The sequence below is a fragment of the Salvelinus namaycush genome, chromosome 8 (genome assembly GCF_016432855.1).
Source record: "Salvelinus namaycush isolate Seneca chromosome 8, SaNama_1.0, whole genome shotgun sequence".
NCBI lineage: Eukaryota > Metazoa > Chordata > Actinopteri > Salmoniformes > Salmonidae > Salvelinus > Salvelinus namaycush.
Window position 1 is genome coordinate 45913770 of NC_052314.1, and position 19142 is coordinate 45932911.

The window sequence follows — 19142 nt, forward strand, 5'->3', positions numbered from 1 at the left end:
CGTACACCAGTAGACAATGTCCTTCAACCCTGTTTGTCGGGCACCGTTTTCACGCACGTACACACACAGACAGAAATCAGTACCATGGGCAGCCACATGCGATTTAGCAACATTAATTGGACTAAATTGTTTTTGGTATCTTTAAGTTTTCAGTGTATTAAACAGAGCATATATAGCCTTGTTGAGTTGTTGATGTTTAAATGTTTAAGTTAAACTGGTTCTGGAATAGAGGAGACAGTGCTCCTGTTGTCTTTGTGCTGACTCCGTTGTTCTAAATCAGTTGCTGTTTTGTAAACTGTTGCTTACATTAACTTGCTTGACCATCCTGCAGGTGATATAACTGTTGCTTACATGTAATATTTGCTTTGTGGACTTCACGGGACAGATGTTGCTCTACGGTTTTGTGATGAAATAAACGTACAGTATATGTAGTTGAATTTATTCCGCCACTGTGTGACTGTTGTCTTTTTGTTGTCACTGCCTTATTGTATAATCACAGTGGCGTATGAACTAATGGGTTATTGAGAAAACAACATAATTATCACAACATAGGTTGTAATATGGCTTTTTTACTGCCTTGGCTTGCTCAGTGATTTTAACCCACGCACCGCTACTGTGTGCGAATTGTTTAGACTAGGAAGCATGTGACAGGCTTAAGCCACAATGTCGGCTATGCTGTGAGTCTTGGCTACTCACCAGCAGAAATAATATTTAGAGGATGATACTGCATGGTTTTCACTGATAACGTTAACAACTTTATTACTTGTTAAAAAGCATGTATGAGCCCTTGTTTTATACATGAACTTACAACATGTTATGTTTTGTTATGTGGTAGATCTTCTACCAGCTCAAAATGGCTAAGGGCTCTATTCAATCTGGATAACGGAAATTCACCTCTAAAGCCCAAATTACATTTAAAGTCAATGTTCATGGTAAAACATTGCATGTCTATCTTTACATATCTATCGAAAAATCTATAACGCTTCAGAGATGCGTATTGAATAGAGCCCAAATAAATCCCTCTTTTCATTGTAAGATGATACTTAAAGCTTCATAGCTTCATACCCAAGAAGACTTGAGGCTGTAATCGCTGCAAAAGGTTCTTTAACAACATACTGAGTAAAGGGTCTGAATACTTATGTAAATGTGATATTTCAGTTTTTTATTCATAATACATTTACAAAAATGTCAAAAAACTTTTTTTGCCCTGTCATTATGGGGTTTTGGGTGTAGATTGAGTGTAGATTATTGTGTGTAGATTATTTTAGAATAAGGCTGTAACATAACAAAATGTGGGAAAAGTGAAGGGATCTGAATACTACGAGCATCAAGGCTAGACAGTTTCTCAGTCCAGAATGTGCATTATTGTCACACTCTGATCTGTTTCACCTGTCTTTGTGATTGTCTCTACCCCCCTCCAGGTGTTGCCCATCTTCCCCATTATCCCCTGTGTATTTATACCTGTGTTCTCCATTTGTGTTGCCAGTTCATTTTGTTTGTAGAACCTACCAGCGTTTTGTTTCCCTGCTCCTGCTTGTTCCTTGCTCCTGTTTTCTAGTTTCCCGGTTCTGACCGTTCTGCCTGCCCTGACCCTGAGCCTGCTTGTCGTCCTGTACCTTTTCCCCACTACTCTGGATTACTGACCTCTGCCTGACCTGACCCTGAGCCCGCCTGCTGTCCTATACCTTACACCCTCTCTGGATTATTGGCCCCTGCCTCCCTTGACCTGTCGTTTGCCTGCCCCTGTTTGAGGAATAAACTTTTGTTTCTTCAACACTGTCTGTATCTGGGTCATACCTGAAACGTGATATATATATATATACACTGCTAAAAAAAATAAAGGGAACACTAAAATAACACATCCTAGATCTGAATGAATGAACTATTCTTATTAAATACTTTTTTCTTTACATAGTTGAATGTGCTGACAACAAAATCACACAAAAATTATCAATGGAAATCAAATGTATCAACCCATGGAGACTGGATTTGGAGTCACACTCAAAATTAAAGTGGAAAACCACACTACAGGCTGATCCAACTTTGATGTAATGTCCTTAAAACAAGTCAAAATGAGGCTCAGTAGTGTGTGTGGCCTCCACGTGCCTGTATGACCTCCCTACAATGCCTGGGCATGCTCCTGATGAGGTGGCGGATGGTCTCCTGAGGGATCTCCTCCCAGACCTGGACTAAAGCATCCGCCAACTCCTGGACAGTCTGTGGTGCAACGTGGCGTTGGTGGATGGAGCGAGACATGATGTCCCAGATGTGCTCAATTGGATTCAGGTCTGGGGAACGGGCGGTCCATAGCATCAAAGCCTTCCTCTTGCAGGAACTGCTGACACACTCCAGCCACATGAGGTCTAGCATTGTCTTGCATTAGGAGGAACCCAGGGCCAACCGCACCAGCATATGGTCTCACAAGGGGTCTGAGGATCTCATCTCGGTACCTAATTTGCAGTCAGGCTACCTCTGGCGAGCCCATGGAGGGCTGTGCGGTCCCCCAAAGAAATGTCACCCCACACCATGACTGACCCACCGCCAAACCGGTCATGCTGGAGGATGTTGCAGGCAGCAGAACGTTCTCCACAGCGTCTCCAGACTGTCTCGTCTGTCACATGTGCTCAGTGTGAACCTGCTTTCATCTGTGAAGAGCACAAGGCGCCAGTGGCGAATTTGCCAATCTTGGTGTTCTCTGGCAAATGCCAAACGTCCTGCACGGTGTTGGGCTGTAAGCACAACCCCCACCTGTGGACGTCGGGCCCTCATACCACCCTCATGGAGTCTGTTTCTGACCGTTTGAGCAGACACATGCACATTTGTGGCCTGCTGGAGGTCATTTTGCAGGGCTCTGGCAGTGCTCCTACTGCTCAAAGGCGGAGGTAGCGGTCCTGCTGCTGGGTTGTTGCCCTCCTACGGCCTCCTCCACGTCTCCTGATGTACTGGCCTGTCTCCTGGTAGCGCCTCCATGCTCTGGACACTACGCTGACAGACACAGCAAACCTTCTTGCCACAGCTCGCATTGATGTGCCATCCTGGATGAGCTGCACTACCTGAGCCACTTGTGTGGGTTGTAGACTCCGTCTCATGCTACCACTAGAGTGAGAGCACCGCCAGCATTCAAAAGTGACCAAAACATCAGCCAGGAAGCATAGGAACTGAGAAGTGGTCTGTGGTCACCACCTCCTTTATTGGGGGTGTCTTGTTAATTGCCTATAATTTCCACCTTTTGTCTATTCCATTTGCACAACAGCATGTGAAATTTATTGTCAATCAGTGTTGCTTCCTAAGTGGACAGTTTGATTTCACAGAAGTGTGATTGACTTGGAGTTACATTGTGTTGTTTAAGTGTTCCCTTTATTTTTTTGAGCAGTGTATATATATATATATATATATATACGCAACATGTAAAATGTTAGTCCCATATTTCATGAGCTGAAATAAAAGATCCCAGAAATGTTCCATATGCACAAAAAGCTTATTTCTCTCAAATGTGGTGCTCAAATTAGTTCACATCCCTGTTAGAGAGCATTTCTCTTTTACCAAGATGATCCATCCACCTGACAGGTGTGGCATATCAAGAAGCTGATTAAACAGAGCGGCGCCCATAGGGTGGCGCACAATTGGCCCAGCGTCGTCCGGGTTTAGCCGGGTAAGACCGTCATTGTAAATAAGAATTTGTTCTTAACTGACTTGCTTAGTTAAATAAAGGTTACACAAACAGAATGAGCCTTAAATCAGATGTTCCCCAGATGCTCCCCTTCTCTTGAGTGTCAACGCATGTGCCCTCCTCCTTCACCATAGATTTGTGGAACTCTGTGAGCATGGCAGGCTGAAAGATGACCATCCTGACCAGCTGAGGTGTGTTTTGGGACCCACCACCTCCACAACAGCATCCAACATGGCATCAGCCACCTGGCCCGCCTGTACATTGCCCTGGCCTTCAATGAGAGAACAGGCTATTTGCCACACCTAGCAAGTGTGGATATGAAGTTCAACAACATGCAACATTTATATTATATTGCTGCAAGAAATTGCTCAGCAATGAGACAATATGTTAACTTAACCATGATATAGAATGCTAACTTTTGTGTTGTATAGTTAAGCATTATATACTTGTATGTATAATTCTAGAAAACATTCATTTCACATACACTAGTGGTTATCAAAATGTTGTACTGGGACCCATTTAACCCTTTCAAAATGTTATTATTGCGAACAGACCAATAAATGAAAAAAATACATTCTGACCACAATCTGGTCTTCAGATGCAAAGACCCTCCACCATTTAAAAATTACTGTCACGGCTGTGTAAGAACGGGACCAAGGCGCAGCGGATGTTGATTTCCACATATTTAATTCAAAGAGAAACTTAAACAAAACAAAATATATCCATAAACGAACAACTAAACGTGACTACGTTATGCACATGCACAAACACAAAACAATATCCCACAGGCACCGGACTGGTTACACGCACTTCAGGGCAAGTGCGAGGAGCAGGCACAGGACGTACTGGACTGGGGAGGCGCACTAGAGGCCTGATGCGTGGAGCCGGCACAGGTGGCACCGGACTGGTGACACGCACTTCAGGGCAAGTGCGAGGAGCAGGCACAGGACGTACCGGACTGGGGAGGCGCACTGGAGGCCTGATGCGTGAAACCGGTGCAGATGGCACCAGACTGGTGTCACGCTCTTCAGCACACCTGTACGGCAGCATTCTCATCGCTACCACCTCTCTCCGGAATCTTTCATCAAATTCCTCCTCCGACTCCCAAACAGGCTATGACACTCTCCGCTGCTCGACCACCAGCTCCTTGTGCCCCCCCCCCCAAAGAATCTTGGGGTTTCTTTGGAAACGGACTGACGACACGCTCCTCATGGCGAGTGCGAGGAACATACCAGGCTGAGGAGGCGCACTGGAGATCTGGTGCGTGGAACAGTCACATATTGCACCGGACTGATGACCCGCTCTTCAGAACGCTTGCGCTGCCGCATACTCCTAGCCATCTCCATTCTCCGGTATCCTTCCTCACACTGTTCCATCGACTCCCATGCGGGCTCTGGCACTCTCCTTGGGTCGACTGACCACTTCTCTATCGCCTGCTCCATGTGCTCTGGCTCCGTCTGCCGCCAAGGAAGGGTCTCGCATCCACCCATCACTTCTTCCCATGTCCAAAACTCCTTTACCTCGTGGATACGCTGCTTGGTCCTCTTTTGGTGGGATATTCTGTCACGGCTGTCGTAAGAATGGGACCAAGACGCAGCGGATGTTGAGTTCCACATATTTAATTCAAAGAGAAACTTAAACAAAACTAAATATATCCATAAACGAACAACTAAACGTGACTACGTGGTGTACATGCACAAACACAAAACAATATCCCACAAACACAGGTGGGAAAAATAGCTACTTTAAAAGGATCCCCAATGAGGTGATAGGAGACTGAGTTTCCTAAACATAAAAAAATATTGTGTTATCTATTATGTTACAAACAGTTGCCTGTTGTGTAAAGTCATGTTTTGGTACAGCATTGAGATTGGCCTACATAGTCACATTATTGGCTATAAAATTGTTACTGTTAAATCTTTGAAACATTCAGAAAAAAAATACTCAGTGGGGGAAAAAAGGAAACTGGTGGTACATCTGTACCATCTAGCTGTAAGAGGGAGCAATGTTTCACATAATCAGGACACTACTGACCTGTACACTCTTTGTGACCTCATCTGATGGCAGACCTATAGTCAGTTTCAACACCCCTCAATCCAACCTGATCTCGTGCTCCTGCTTCTCAAGAACTGACTGAGCACTTCTACTGACGCAATGTTCAAAACACATTCAGCTATGAATACAAGGCATTTGTGACAATGTAAGTTAACAATGTAAGGGACAGTTCATAATTTACTGGGGTGGGGGGAAAATAGGGGAAGGTTGTCAAACTTTTTGCTTTGCTTTGGGGAGGGTTGTGTGTTTTTTTTATTGGGAACAGGGGAGGGTACTGCGTTTTTCGCCTGGTTTACATTCGCCCTTTTGCAGGTTTTACGATATAATTTCTTCCATCCTAGCTAGATTTCTTCATCTGCTTGCATGCGCCTCTCCTATATCAAGGTGTTATGGTACTTCCCTTATGCACTACGCTTTTTCACACGCTTACTGTTACTATACCACAGGTCAATATAGTCTACCAGTCTGTCTATCCTGCCCTCTATCCACCATTCATAGTGACAATAGTGGTACAGTGGATCCTCTTTTAACCTGTTAGGCGGGCTGTCCCGACATCGGTACACTTATGACAACATCCAGCTCAATTGCAGGGCGCGAAATTCAAAATCTATTTTTTTAAAATATTTAACTTTCACACATTAACAAGTCCAATACAGCATTTGAAAGATAAACATCTTGTTAATCCAGCCAACGTGTCCGATTTTTAAAATGTTTTACAGCAAAAACACCACGTATATTTATGTTAGTTCACCACCAAATACAAAAGAGGACAGACATTTTTCACAGCACAGGTAGCATGCACAAAGCCAACCTAACTAACCAAGATCCAACCAAACAAACCTAGAAACAACTTCCTCAGATGACAGTCCTATAACATGTTACACAATAAATCTATATTTTGTTCGAAAAATGTGCATATTTGAGCTATAAATCAGTTTTACATTGATGCTACCATCATAGCTACAGTCAGAAATAGCACGGGAGTAGCCAGAGTAAATACAGACACCAACGTCAACTACCTAATTACTCATCATAAAACATTTCAGAAAAATATATGGTGTATAGCAAAATGAAAGACAAAGATCTTGTGAATACAGAAAATATTTCTGATTTTTTAAGTGTTTTACAGCGAAAACACAATATATCGTTATATTAGCTTACTGCAATGGCTAACACACAACAGCATTGATTCCAAGTAATCGGTAGCGATAGCACAGCTCGACAGATATATGAAATAGCATCCCAAATTGGGTCCTTATCTTTGTTGATCTTCCATCAGAATGTTGTAAAGGGGTCCATTGTCCAGAACAGTCTTTGTTTGGATCCAGAATGAACTATATCCCTCTTGAATTAGCAAAGCACACTGGCCGTGGGGCGCTAAACTCTCCTTCTTGAAAAAATTATTCCAACGCATCACGTCTAAAGTCCCGAATAAATTTCAATAATATAATTAAACTATATTGAAAAAACATACTTTAGGATGATATTGTGACATGTATCAAGTAAAATCGAAGCCGGAGATTATATTCACCTATAACGACGGTTTTCCAGGAGGCAATTCAAGGTCCAACTTCGCGCCTTCGCACCTCTCACTCCAAGAGGCTGTATTCAATCCCAGAACGAGATATTCAAGTCCTTTCTGCTCTCACTTCCGCATGACACCCAGGGGAAGGCGTATGACGTGTTTCTATGGTCCCAAGTGACATGCCCTTTTATAGACAAGCTCTTGAAAAAAGACCTCGCATTTGGAAATCTCACTTCCGGATAGGAAATGGGCTGCAGAAAGAGTTCTGGTTCACTTAGAGAAATAATTCAAACGGTTTAAGAAACTAGAGAGTGTTTTCTATCCAATAGAAATGATAATATGCATATTGTACGAGCAAGAATTGAGTAGGAGGCCGTTTGAAATGGCCACCTCTTTCCAGGTTACTCAGTGCTGCCCCTTGCAGCCATAAGAAGTTAAAGTTGTGAGCTTACACTGCGGGACATAGAGGTACCCAGCTTCACAGCAATCATTATGCTTTTGGGTCCCAAGGTTTTTATATTCCCAATCATATCGAGTGGTTCCAATGACGAATTTGACGCGAGCCACCCATCGCTGGTGACTTTCTTCAGCAAAGATGGCTGACAAAACATTATGTGGAAGTAAATGTAAGTAATTATAACATCATAACTGGTCAAGCAAAAAATTTACAAATGAGAGGAATATGTTAGTTAATGTAGAGACAAACGATTGTGCCAATTGTTTTGTCATAAAGTTCATTTACGAAAATTGCTATTTAGCAAGTTTTTTTCAGTCATATCCAATACCAGGTGTATCAAACTGCATTCTTTGAATTATACTGTGTCTGCATTTATGTATTACAATTATACACTTCAACAGTGTTTACCACTCCTGCTCCTGGGACATCAAAATGATTACACATTGTAACTATGCAATAGACCACAAACATGATTTAAGTAAAGGCTGATTTGTAATTCATATATACAGAAAAAGAACAGTACACTACACTTCCTATGCATATCTAACTCCTTTCATCTGCATTAATCTGAGGAGGTTCTCCCAGCCATGTGGTCGATTGAAAACAGGGCAGCAAAGTTTGTTTGTCACCAGAGCGGTTTAGAGCATATTACTATTTGCCTGTGAATAATCAGACCTTCATACAAACTTGCTATGCTGAATTCTTGACGCACAACCGAAGGTGCTGCCATATCCTGCCAGCACGCCCACAAGCGAGCCACTCAGGCAGAGAATGACGCGTGGAAGAGGGCGAGGAACGAGATGGAAGTAACAATCCAGGCTATTTGCTCTGAGACCGGCATAATAATGAAATGAAACAAGCAGGGTGCAGGTTTCGAACCCTCAACATTTTAGCCCGAAGTCCAGCACGCTATCGACTGTGCCCAAATGTAGTAATTGGGGTTGGGGCGGATTGTGGCTAAAAACACTTTATCAATTGGAATCTTTTAAAAGTGGAAAAAGTATTATTATTAGTTTTTCACAAGCGTAGCAGGCTGTGAATTTTGCTAACAACGTTTCTAGGATGGGTTATTAGCTGAACAATAGACTATTCATGTAACGATTGTCGTCGGGAGAAGGAGAAGAGGACCAAGGTGCAGCGTGGTAAGTGTCCATATTACTTTTAATAAATACGAAACGCTTGAATAAAACAACAAAACGACAAACGAACAGTTCTGCAAGGTGCAATACACAAAACAGAAAACTACCCACAAACACAGGTGGGAACAGGCTACCTAAGTATGGTTCTCAATCAGAGACAACGATTGACAGCTGCCTCTGATTGGGAACCATACCAGGCCAAACACATAGAAATACAAAGCATAGAACAACATAGAATGCCCACCCCAACCAAACCAAAATAGAGACATAAACAAGGAACTAAGGTCAGGGCGTGACAATTCAACCTTTACTAAAGAATTGTCTAATAGCCGAGCTAGGTGTGAAACCCCCCTCCTCCCCAACTTGAGCTAGGTGTGAACCCCCCCCCAACTTGCAACAAATAATTTGTACAGTGCCTTGCGAAAGTATTCATCCTTTAACGCTCGTCTTCCTCCTCGTCTGAAGAGGAGCAAGGATCGGACCAAAATGCAGCGTGGTTTGAATACATACTTTTAATAATATCAATGAAGACGAAAAACACTTGATAAACTACAAAACAACAAAACGACGTGAACAGACCTGAACATGAGAACATAAAACATGAACGCACAAACAGGAACGAACGAACGAACGAAACAGTACCGTGTGGCGAACAAACACAGACACAGCAACAATCACCCACAAACAAACAGTGAGAACAGCCTACCTTAATATGGTTCTCAATCAGAGGAAACGTAAAACACCTGCCCCTGATTGAGAACCATATCAGGCTAATGCAATGAACCCAACATAGAAACACATAACATAGAATGCCCACCCAGCTCACGTCCTGACCAACTAAACAAGGCTAAACAAAGGAAATAAGGTCAGGAACGTGACACATCCGCCTTGGCATTTTTCCTATTTTGTTTTCTCACAACCTGGAATTAAAATAGATTTTTGGGGGGTTTGTATCATTTGATTTACACAACATCTCTACCACTTTGAAGATGCAAAATAGTTTTTATTCTGAAACAAACAAGAAATAAGGCAAAAAACTTCAGTGTGCATAACTATTCACCCCCCCAAAGTCAATACTTTTTAGAGACATCTTTTGCAGCAATAACAGCTGCAAATCTCTTGGGGTATGTCTCTATAAGCTTGGCACATCTAGCCACTGGGATTTTTGCCCATTCTTCCAGGCAAAACTGCTCCAGCTCCTTCAAGTAGGATGGGTTCCGCTGGTGTAAAGCAATCTTTAAGTCATACCACAGATTCTCAATTGGATTGAGGTCTGGGCTTTGACTAGGCCATTCCAAGACATTTAAATGTTTTCCCTTAAACCACTCGAGTGTTGCTTCAGCAGTATGCTTAGGGTCAGTGTCCTGCTGGAAGGTGAACCTCCGTCCCAGTCTCAAATCTCTGGAAGACTGAAACAGGTTTCCCTCAAGAATTTCACTGTATTTAGCGCAATCCATCATTCCTTCAATTCTGACAAGTTTCCCAGTCCCTGCCGATGATGCTGCCACCACCATGCTTCACTTTGGGGATGGTGCTCTTGGGGTGATGAGAGGTGACATAGCGTTTTCCTTGATGGCCAGAAAGCTCAATTTTAGTCTCATCTGACCAGAGTACCTTCTTCCATATGTTTGGGGAGTCTCCCACACGCCTATTGGCAAACACAAAACGTGTTTTCTTATTTATTTCTGTAAGCAAGGGCTTTTTTCTGGCCTCCTTGCCTGGTCCGTGAGTTTTGGTGGGCAGCCCTCTCTTGGCAGTTTTGTTGTGGTGCCATATTCTTTCAATTTTTTAATAATGGATTTAATGGTGCTCCGTTGGATGTTCAAAGTATCTTTTTTTTTAACCCAACCCTGATATGTACTTCTCCACAACTTTGTCCCTGACCTGTATGGATAGCTCCTTGTTAATGTTCTGAAAATAAATTTAAAAAAAATATTTTTTATTATTTCATTTTTTTTTACAGAACATTAACCATGTGTAGGTAGATGCGTGTGTAAGTAGATGTGGAAAGGTAGCTACAGAGCCTTGCAAAAGTATTCATACCTGTCACGCCCTGACCTTAGAGAGCTCTATGTCTCTATTTTGGGTTTGGTCAGGGTGTGATTTGGGTGGGCATTCTATGTTCTTTAGTTCTATTATTTGTATTTCTATGTTTTGGCTGGGTAGGGTTCTCAATCAGGGACAGCTGTTTATCGTTGTCTCTGATTGAGAATCATACTTAGGTAGCCCTTTTTCTCACCTGTCTTTGTGGGAAGTTGACTTTGTTTATGGCACATAACCTTTAGCTTCACGGTTTGTTTTGTAGTGTTTATTGTTTTGTTCAGCGTCTTTTCAAAAAAAAAAAAAAATGTACGCTCACCACCTGCGCCTTGGTCCTCTTCTTTCAACGGCCATGACAATACCCCTTGGCGTTTTTCCTATTTTGTTGCATTGCAACCTGTAATTTAAATAGATTTTTATTTGGATTTCATATATATATATATATATTGGTCATGGCTCCCGAGTGGCGCAGCGGTCTAAGGCACTGCATTTTGGTGCAAGAGACTTTACTACAGTCCCTGGTTCGAATACAGGCTGTATCGCATCCGACCGTGATTTGGCCGGGGTAGGCAGTCATTGTAAATAAGAATTTGTTCCTACCTGACTTGCCTAGTTCAATAAAGCTTCAATTTAAAAAAATAACTGCTGGCAACCGCAGCACAATCAATAGGAGGTGAACAGTGACTGATGCTATTAATACAGCTAACTTGTTATGCAAGTGATGCACACCAACAGATGTAGAAAAACTACACCAGTCGAGTAATTAATTTCAACAATAATCTTCATTTTAATTTGACTTTACAAACAACAAGATGGCTTAATTGGAGTCTATTTCTTCGGAGCCTAGACCTATATAAAATAACCTAACTGGCTGACGTAGGCTATGAGGCTTAACCTGTCTGGCACCGGGGTTCCGCTAGCGGAACTCCTCCCACATTCCACTGAAAAGGCGAAATTCAAAAAATATTTTTGAGAAATATTTAACTTTCACACATTAACAAGTCCAATACAGCAAATGAAAGATACACATCTTGTGAATCCAGTCAACATGTCCGATTTTTAAAATGTTTTACAGCGAAAACACCACATATATTTATGTTAGCTCACCACCAAATACAAAAAAGGACAGACATTTTTCACAGCACAGGTAGCATGCACAAAGCCAACCTAACTAACCAAGAACCAACCAAACTAACCAAGAAACAACTTCATCAGATGACAGTCTTATAACATGTTATACAATAAATCTATGTTTTGTTCGAAAAATGTGCATATTTGAGGTATAAATCAGTTTTACATTGCAGCTACCATCACAGCTACCGTCAGAAATAGCACCGAAGCAGCCAGAGTAATTACAGACACCAACGTCAAATACCTAAATACTCATCATAAAACATTTCTGAAAAATCGATGGTGTACAGCAAATTAAAGACAAACATCTTGTGAATCCAGCCAATATTTCCGATTTTTTAAGTGTTTTACAGCGAAAACACAATATAGCATTATATTAGCTTACTACAATAGCTTACCACACTACCGCATTCATTCATCAAGGCACGTTAGCGATAGCAATAGGCACGTTAGCGATAGGGAATAAACCAGCAAAAGATATTAATTTTCACTAACCTTCATAAACCTTCATCAGATGACAGTCCTATAACATCAGGTTATACATACACTTATGTTTTGTTCGAAAATGTGCATATTTAGAGCTGAAATCAGTGGTTATACATTGTGCTAACGTAGCATCTTTTTCCCAGAATGTGCGGATATTTTTATGACACTCAACTATTCTGACCAAATAACTATTCATAAACGTTACTAGAAAATACATGTTGTATAGGAAATGATAGATACACTAGTTCTTAATGCAATCGCCGTGTTAGAATTCTAAAAATAACTTCATTACGACATCCACATCAATATATCATCCTGAACCACGTAGGCAGACATGAGCCGGAGGTCAGAGTCCGCCATCTTCCCATCGACCAGAACCTGACCAAACTTCAACCCTGCTAGGTCCTTACGACCTGCTATCACCAGCGAGAGCGTGCCCAAAATCTGGGCGCAAACTACTAGTACAACATGTTCGACAGATATATGAAATAGCATCATAAAATGGGTCCTACTTTTGATGATCTTCCATCAGAATGTTGTACAAGGGGTCCTTTGTCCAGAACAATCGTTGTTTGGTTTTAGAATGTCCTCTTCTCCAGTCAATTAGCACGGAAAGCTAGCAAAGTAGCGCGAAGCTCTCCTTCCTGAACAAAGGTACACAACGCAACACGCCTAACGTCCCGAATAAATTTCAATAATCTAATAAAACTATATTGAAAAAACATACTTTACGATGATATTGTCACATTTATCAAATAAAATCAAAGCCGGAGATATTAGTCGTCTATAACGACAGCTTTTCAGAATGCAATACCAGGTCCCTTCGCGCACGCTCCAGAAAACAGGAAACTGGTGACACGTCATACAAAGAGCTTTTATTCAACCCCAGATCAAGTTATACACTCCATTTCTTCTCTCACTGCCTGTCGACATCTAGTGGAAGACGTATGAAGTGCATGTATACTAATAAATATCAAGGACATTTATAGGCAGGCCCTAGAACAGAGCATCGATTTCAGATTTTCCACTTCCGGTCAGGAAGTTTGCTGCAAAATGAGTTGTTTTACTCACAGATATAATTCAAACGGTTTTAGAAACTAGAGAGTGTTTTCTATCCAATAGTAATAATAATATGCATATTGTACGAGCAAGAATTGAGTACGAGGCCGTTTAAATTGGGCACGATTTTCCCCCAAAGTGAAAACAGCGCCCTCTGTCCTCAACAGGTTAACAACCTAATAGGAGTAGGATTTTTTTATTAGACCTACTTACAATAGCAACTGGTCAAAAATGTTGCATCCTACATAAAACAATAATTTAAATTTAAAAAGTCTGCAAGTTCGAAATAAAACAATGTAATAATGAAAAGCGCACATTTGTAAATCCCAAACTCTAAAAGTAATTGGAAAGGTAGATACAAATTATTTGTGACATTGTGGTTACAATAAAGAATGTAAACAAGATGTAAACAAGATGCTGTATTTTTATTTACAGTAGTGATGGACAACTGGAGGCATTTTGAAAACAGGTTGTTTTTCACAACTGTTGCAGGTTTAGCCCATCATGCAAACGTTTCCTATTAGCAGGACAATATCCTTTTTATAGCCTGGCTACTGTTGTGAAAATCCCTCAACTTGCAATGTATTCGATGTACTCGAAGTACTCTAAAGTGTTACATTCCCAACTCAAAACAACAGTACAGTATTTCTTCATCAACATCTTTATGCTTTCGTTAATAAAATAACAAGAAAAATACATTCAAATGCAGATGTTAATTTAAATTACATTTTAGTCGCACTTCCACCCAGCTCCACGGCCACGGTAATACCTTGCTGAGATGATCAATGTATTTGTTGCATTGTCGTATCGTCAATTTCTCTAGCCAAAACATCTTGATGGCCTTGACCAGCTCATCTTTGCTTGTCGGCTTGGCATAGTTAAGGATAAATGTTTTCAGTTGATGCCAAACAAGTTCGATTTGGCTTAAATCAGGAGACCTACATGTAGAAATAAAAAAAAGATTTGTAGATATACTTAGATATACGGCCTACCGTAGGTGTTGTAGGTCTTTTATTTATTCATTTTTATTTTACCTTTATTTTACTACATGAAGGTCTACTTACTCTGCTGGCGTCTTGACCCAGTTTATGCCCTCATTTGCAATGCAAACACAGGCGGCAGGGTGTTTTGGGTCATTGTCTGCATTTGTAGAAGAAAAAAAGACATTTAGCCTAACAGCCAACATTAGGTACAATAATAGAAATATACATGTAAATAGGCCTAAACGTAACAAAATATTGCTAATATCCTACCTTGAAAGAAGCAATGTGGTCCCAGAAACACCTCTCTGACATAGGGTCAAGCATATTGCTTGATGATTTCTTCCTCAAAGAAATCTCGAGGCATGATACCTGAAAAAGGAGGCAAGAGTGAATTATTGTGGAACACATAACAGTCCGTGAGGTGTAGGCTACAATATTTTATATACCTTTTGCTTTCTAAATAGATAAACTTACCAACAAAAATCAAATATGGGCCCTGTCCCTGGCGAGACATTGCCACCCACACATGGAGTTTGAGCGGATGCTTGGGACTCTGCTTGCTTGATCTTCCTTTTTTCCTGTAGCAATTTTGAGCAAATTGCTCAAGGGTCACGGTTGCTTAGTCTGTGAAGACGACGTCATTAAATGTCTCGCCAGCTTTGATCCATGCTTGGGCCTGCAGGGTCGAAACTACAGACCACTATGGCTATTAGCAGGGCTATATTTTGGCCTTTATAAATGTTATTTTGACCTATATTCAGATTACAATCACTCGCTGTCATTTTAAAAAAAAATCTCCAAAATATCGTTATATATAGCCTTCTATATATAACGCTGTGGACGTCTATTTCAGCACCGCGCTGCTCTGAGACAAGCATGGAGAAACATAAAATGTTCAATTATATTCCATGATATTCTTAAGATATACTGTATGTGTTGACTGAATATAAGCAAGTGATGTCTGCAAAATAATCAAGTTAGGTTTCTCCAGAAATAAATAATTCTAAATAACAAACTGGCTTTATTTACAAATTAGTGAGAACGTCTCACCCCATGTTGAAGAATTGCCTTTTTCCTCACTCACTCTAGGTTAAATGAAAACGAAATGTCCAAAATATTGTTACTTTTTAAACAAAGTGATTATTATTATTATTGTTATTATTAATTTATTTACAATGATATAAAAGCTCCTTAGATATTCTCAGATATTCTCACAGATTCTTGCGGAAAATGCCCCTTAGATATTAATTTAGAATCCTCCAATCCTCTAAACGTAATTATTGGCGGCTTTATTTACAAATTAGTGAGAATGTCTCACCCCATGTTCAAGAACGGCCTTTTTCTCGCTCACTCTAGGTTAAATGAAAACAAAATCTCCAAAATATCGTTACTTTTTAAACAAAGTGATTATTATTATTAATTAATTTAGAATTATATAAAAGCCCCTTAAATATTCTCAGATATTCTCACAAATCCTAACGGAAAATGCCCCTTAGATATTAATTTAGAATCCTCCAATCCTCTAATTATATTTACTGGCGGAGAGTCTATTCATTGAAAAAAGTATTTTTAGATATACTGTAGGCCTACAATAGGCGAAATGAGTCTCACTAGTGTTGAGTAATGTGCTGTTAAAAGTGGTGTAGGTCTTATTTATTTAAAAAGCATATGGAAGTTAGAAGCAATAGGATTTGAAGCAACAAGATTTTTGAAGCAATAAGATTTCAGCATCATTTCGCACTGCTCTGAGACAAGCATGGGGACTGGTCTTGATAAATCAATGAGATTTTTATTTTCACTGAATCTCCGTTTGGGTATTGGTTAGACTAGAATTAGAAAATTAGAGTGCATAAATGTTATGCTCTTAGTGTAACCTTTATTTAACTAGGCAAGTCAGTTAAGAACAAATTCTTATTTACAAGGACGGCCTACGCGTCGGGGAATTGAACCCCGTTGTACAGCGCCATATTTTCCATTCCATCCTAACGGAAACCCAGAGGGTTTTTCATTTTTCTTGGAATAGAAACACCATAGTATTAATAAAATGAATTAAGCAAGTACAGGTCAAAATTTTGGACACACCTACTCATTCCATGATTTGTCTTTATTTGTACTATTTTCTACATGAGTAGAATAATAGTGAAGACATCACAACTATGAAATAACACATATGGAATCCGTTAAGAACAAATTCTTATTTACAAGGACAGCCTACTCCTTCCTCCCCGTTGGGGAATTGAACCCTGGTCTCCCGCGTGCACGCATTCTCTAGTACAGACATGGCCTGCTCTCCCTTATGTAAGGAATTAGGCACTTTCCCATGTTTACTACAGTATGTATTGTAGGCTATGTTTACTTGTCAAACTGCACAGGAGCCTAATAAACAAATGCAGGTGGCTTATATCTTCAAAATGCTTTAAATGCCTTATTAACCAAATGTAAAAGCATATACTGTACGGTACTGTATATATTCATCAGCATCTTTATGCATTCGTTAATAAAATAATGATAAAAATAGTCTTTCAAAATGCAGATGTTGATTTAATTACTATGGGAATAAATATCATGGATTTACAGAAATATTGAAACAAAGTTGTCTAATAAAGGCAAACAATTTAGAATCCTCCAATCCTCTTATGCTGTAACCTATTCCCAACCGTCACGCTGTACAGCGCCATAACCCTGAGAGTTTCGTTTTTCTCGGAATAGAAACACCATAATATTAAATCAAATTTATTAAGCCAAATTTATTACAATCGATCCCATGTACTATGTTATTACAAAAAAGGTTTTAAATTCTCTAATAATGCCAATATGGGAGACTATCAAATGCTTCTCAAAGATGCCCTCTGGTGGTCAAACTAGCACTAACTTCAATTAACGTAAAAAATGGCTGACAATTAAATAACGTGCCATAGAATGCTGAAGCAGCCTGCAAGGTGTGCTGCAGTATGACGCAACTTTTAAAGGAGGAACCACTGTAGGTGGATCGTTTGTCCAGATCTGCATGAATAATTGCATTACTGTTTTCAAGTGAGTACAATATTCTACTCTAGGCTGCAGTGAAAACGTAATTTGAATAACGATTTTTTTCTTGAGCGGATGGTTGGGGGCCGGAACATAATTACAATTTATTTGTAGTTTGGAAATTGACCGCAAGAAGCCCGAACAAATACAATATTTGATTTAAACATAATTTCAAACGTTTCTTACATTTGTATACGATCACGTGTAAAGAGATCACTCTCTATTATTGGTGGAAATACTTGGGAACATATTTCCTAAATTAAAATCCCTTGGAGCTGATTTCCTGGTGTTTAATGAAAATGTAAAATATATTTTTGGGGGGCTCTGAAAACATGGGCGGCCAAATATAACCACCCGCGGGGCAAATTCGGCCCACGTGCTGCCAGTTGGGGAACCCTGGTCTATTTCATTGGGGTGTTGAAAATGAAAACGCAAACCATGATATTGAACAGTGGAGGCTGCTGAGGGGAGGACGGCTCATAATAATGGCTGGAATGGAGTTAATGTGTTTGATACCATTCCATCGATTCCACTCCAGCCATTACCATGAGTGTAACGATTGTCTATTTCGTCCTCCTCAGACGAGGAGAGGCGAGAAGGATCGGACCAATATGCAGAGTGGTTCGTGCTCATGATGATTTATTAAACCGAAACTGAACACTGAAATACAAAACAATAAACGAAGTGCAGAAAACCGAAACAGTACCGTGTGGTGAAAACACTAACACGATAGACAAACACCCACAAAACACACGTGAAACCCAGGCTGCCTAAGTATGATTCTCAATCAGGGACAACGATTGACAGCTGCCTCTGATTGAGAATCATACCAGGCCGAATACAAAATCCCAACATAGAAAATCACACATAGACAACCCACCCAACTCACGCCCTGACCATACTAAATAAATACAAAACAAGGGAAAACAGGTCAGGAACGTGACAATGAGCCTGTCTTCCCAAATTAAGGTGCCACCAACCTGTGATATTGAATCGCCGGATGTCGGTATGCTTTGATTATTGGTTGTATGGTGCATTGGCACAGAAACCTGTCCGTGGAAAATTGGTTGCATATATATTATATATAATAAAAAATATAACATCAAAATGTTGAAAATCTTATTTCCCCGTAGCTGATCATTGTCGGGAGCTGACTCTTATCATAGTGTAATGAAAAGGCCAGGAAGAGTGAGCTAGGCCATGGTGTTCTGCGATCCCTCAACCTTCTGGGCCGTAGCCCTGCGTGTTATCGACTGTGCCACAAAAAAATGTGGCACAGTCAATGTGTAAAAAAAGTGTAAAATTCTATATCCACGTTTATAAACACAGGGTCGCTACAGTTATTATTTGTGGATGTAAACATTTTGAGTTAACCCTTGTGTTGTCTTAAGGGTAAAAAATTACCCGCCACTATGTTTAACAGCAGAGAAAACCCCCTAAATGATATTTTTTCAACTTGAAATTTGATGACTTTTCCTAGAGTGACCCCAATATTACAAAAAATTAAACATAGCCTTTGTTCATATTTCTATGAAAGCTGTACACCACCAGGGTACGAAGATTGTCTTAG

At 40.4% G+C, this 19142-nt stretch overlaps 1 long non-coding RNA gene across 3 annotated transcripts in view; it reads right to left on the reverse strand.

Moving 5' to 3' along the window:
* Positions 1-13968: 13968 nt before the first annotated feature.
* The window catches only part of LOC120052743, a 32971-nt gene continuing 27797 nt past the window's right edge, over positions 13969-19142 (reverse strand). For 2 of the 3 annotated variants that reach the window (XR_005477401.1, XR_005477402.1), the window contains 4 exons: positions 18553-18621; positions 14816-15235; positions 14627-14702; positions 13969-14500 (listed from right to left, as the gene is read on the reverse strand). This is a non-coding gene — a long non-coding RNA (uncharacterized LOC120052743). The remainder of the gene's footprint in view (positions 14501-14626; positions 14703-14815; positions 15236-18552; positions 18622-19142) is intronic. The other variant, XR_005477403.1, reaches the window with a different exon arrangement.